Source organism: Hyperolius riggenbachi, unplaced genomic scaffold (assembly GCF_040937935.1).
Source record: "Hyperolius riggenbachi isolate aHypRig1 unplaced genomic scaffold, aHypRig1.pri scaffold_188, whole genome shotgun sequence".
In the NCBI taxonomy this organism is placed as follows: Eukaryota; Metazoa; Chordata; class Amphibia; order Anura; family Hyperoliidae; genus Hyperolius; species Hyperolius riggenbachi.
In genome coordinates this window covers 103,479-107,111 of record NW_027152399.1, presented here as the reverse complement: position 1 = coordinate 107,111, position 3,633 = coordinate 103,479, and positions in this window count along the sequence as shown.

The following is a 3,633-nucleotide window of genomic DNA, read 5'->3' as shown; positions in this document are numbered from 1 at the left end:
ACTGTTGTTCATTGCTTCTAGAAATCCTCATATAATCCTAGATATACTCTGCAGATCAAGTCTTTTAGCCAACCTCAGTTAAAGTAACCAAGGCCTATGAATTCAATCATATAATACTTAAATTCCAACAGAAAGCTTAGCCAGCACTACCGTCTGGAACAGAGCATAAAAAAAGATAAAGCTTCAATTGCAGTTGTAAATGTATGGTCAGTATTTTTCTCATCGGTGAGCCTCATAGTGGCTGGATTCAATAAGGCAAATTTCCAATTCATTCCTATGCACATTTCCCATGCTGATTTGAACGACTGGCGTTGTTTAGAAACTTCCACAGAATAGTCATTAAATAACCAAATCTTTGACCCCTGATACTCGATAGTTTGACCTAGATCCTTGAAGGCCCGCAGCAAATCCTTTTCTCAGCAAAGTCCAAGTACCGGGCCAGCACCAGACGGGGAGGGGGGGTTATCCTGGTCAGAGCGGGGAGGGCCGACTCTATGAGCTTGCTTGACTTTAAGGGCCCTTATTAAAACCCAGCATCTTAGGTATAGTAACCATACAAAGTTCATGAAGAGCTGAATCTGCCATGCTCTCAGGAACCTCCACCACTCTCAAATTGTTCCTGCGCTAACTATTTTCTAAATCCTGCAGCTTTTTCTTGATGAATGTATTTTCTTCAAGTAATTTGTTATATCCTGGGCCTCATTTTGCCATATCATCCTCCAAGGACTGAATCCTCTGCTCTGCATGTGTTAACCTCTGGGCATGGGCTTGGATATTATTACTATTAATGGCCTGTATAGATTTGTCCAGGGTTGCCTGCAAGGTGGCCTGAAGTTCTGGGGCCAGCTGCCTAGCTACCTCCATGGCTAATAACTTATAGTCTATAGCCAGCCGCTCCCCCTCACCTGCCTGTTGTGGGGAGAAAGCCTCTTCAGTCCCCAATTCAGCTGCCAGCTGTAATGCATCCTCCTCTGGCGGGGATTGAGGCTGCATCACTTAACCTGGGAAGCTGCGTCAGCCATCTTAGTGCTCTCTGTGTCCACCTGCTGTCCTTTGCAGGGAGCTGATTGCAGCAAGCGAGCATAGCGATCCATAGACAGCGGATTTAATTCATGGCCCTCCGGCTTCCTCCCTCTAAGGTCTGGCTGTGCAGGGGGTGCCTTCTTTGCATTTCAGCCTAGCGGGGAGGGATCGGCTCACAGAGCTCCTCTCTCACCCAGCCATCACCTGTGTGCCGGAACCCGGGCGCCGGTGAAAAAATGGACTGGTCACTACGGGAGTGTAAGCCTGTGGTCCTCAATAGTGGAACGCATTTTTTTCCAAATAACTTTGCGTTCCCCTTTGTTCCATAGACTTTAAAGGATACCCAAGGTGACATGTGACATAATGAGATAGCCATGTGTATGTACAGTGCCTAGCACATAAATAACTATGCTGTGTTCCCTTTTTTTTTCTCTGCCTAAAAGAGTTAAATATCAGGTATGTAAGTGGCTGACTCAGTCATGACTCAGACAGGAAGTGACTACAGTGTGACACTCACTGAAAATTCCCTTATTGTCTCTTTCTTGCTCTCAGAAGCCATTTTCTGCTAGGAACGTGTTTTATAGTTCAGATTTCTTATCAGTGAGGGTCACACTTTAGTCACTTCCTGTCTGAGTCAAGAGGGAGTCAGCCACTTATATACCTGATATTTAACTCTTTCAGACACAGAAAGAGAAAAAAGGAACACAGCATAGTTATTTGTGTGCTTGGCACTGTACATACCCATGTCTATCTCATTATGTCACATGTCACCTCAGGTATCCTTTAATGCATTCTCTTGGACTAATGAAAATGTTTATTCTATCTGTGTCTAATCTACTCCACCTATGTTTCCATAGGTGGCCTTGCTTTAAAAAAAAATGATTGTTCCCTTATTTCAAAATGAGAATTCCAGGGTTCCTGTAACGATCGGTGTCAACACACAGAGATAATCTGATTATTGGTGATCTGCAGTATCACCAAGAATGCAGATATATACCTGATTATTGATGATCTGCAGAATCACCAATAATACAAGTATGACTAACCTCTGAACACCTGAAACAGTGACAATAATAATGACAATGTCAAAAACACCAGATCGTGGAAATGTCCACCACACAGCAATTCCTCAGAGGTGTGGTTACCTCTGAATGGGAACCCCGTATGTGAGATCCTCTAACAGGCTGAAAGAGGAGTCTCAGCCTCTAGCAGTAACAATCTGCTAGGGCAAGCGTCTCAGAGAGGCAAGCCTCAGAATTAGCCCACCAGTGGAAGACGTTCCACTGGAGAGAGAAAGGTCAGACAAGCAGAGGTTCGGCAACAGAGAGACGGCAGCAGTACAGGAACGGAAGGCTTATTCAGAGTCGATAAACAGGCAGGGTCAGCAACTAAGAATCAGATAGGCAGAGGTACAAGATCGACAAGAGAAGAGAATAGTCAGGGATAGCCAGAGTCAAAACACAGGTAAATATACAATACAATCCTAAACTGAGGTGTGACGTCCTTGGTATCAACACCTAGGAACTGAGCTGAGGTCTGAGCGTTTACACCTAAGTATTCACGACAGCAGACGAGGAGCAACTGACATCTAGCTCCTTATATGCTGGGAGCGCATCTGCAGCGCCGCCCAGCCAATCCGAGAGCTAGCTGGAGTCAGCTGACCGGCAAGTCAGCTGACTCCCCGTCTAGCTGCATAAAGGTCCTGCCGCCAGGCGCGCGCACGCGTAATGCATGCCCTGTTTGCGGCGTCCATGCTGCTCTCCGCCGCGGCGGTATCCGCGCCGGCTGTTACAGTTCCTTTATCTTACCAATACTATGAAGACACAATTCTTTCCTAGGAATTAATGTTGATTGTGTTTCTTTATATCTGCCTGCAGACAGTGAAAATTGCATGAAATGTCGAGATGAAGAAAGGTCAAATGAGAAGAAGGATCTCTGTGTTCCAAAACTGGCCGTATTTCTTTCCTACACCGATGATACAATTGTTGCAGTATATTCATCTGGCTCTATTTTGTGTTGTCTTCTGACTTCTTTGATATTGGGGATTTTTGGTCATTACAAAGACACACCTATTGTTAAGGCTAATAACAGGAACCTGAGCTATCTTCTCCTGGTCTCCATCATGCAGAGCTTCCTCTGTGTCTTCTTGTTCCTCGGCCGTCCATCAGATGTAACCTGCATGCTGCGTGTGACATATTTTGGTGTCATCTTCTCAGTAGCCATCTCTTCTCTACTTGCTAAAAGTATAATTGTCTTTATTGCTTTTAAAGCCACCAAGCCTGGGAATTCCTGGAACAAATGGATGGGAACCAAATTATCTAATTCTGTAATATCTGTGTGTTCAATTGTGCAAATAAAAATCTGTGTTGTTTGGTTGTCTACTTGTCCTCCATTCCAGGAAGAAGACACTCACTCTTTTCAGGACATAATCGTCATTCAGTGTAATGAAGGGTCAGCCATTGCATTTTACTCTGTCCTGGGATATTTGGGGATTCTGGCAGCTGTTAGTTTCATTATAGCATTTTTTGCCAGGACATTACCGGACAGGTTTAATGAGGCCAAGTACATCACATTCAGCATGCTGGTGTTCTGCAGTGTCTGGATTGCCAT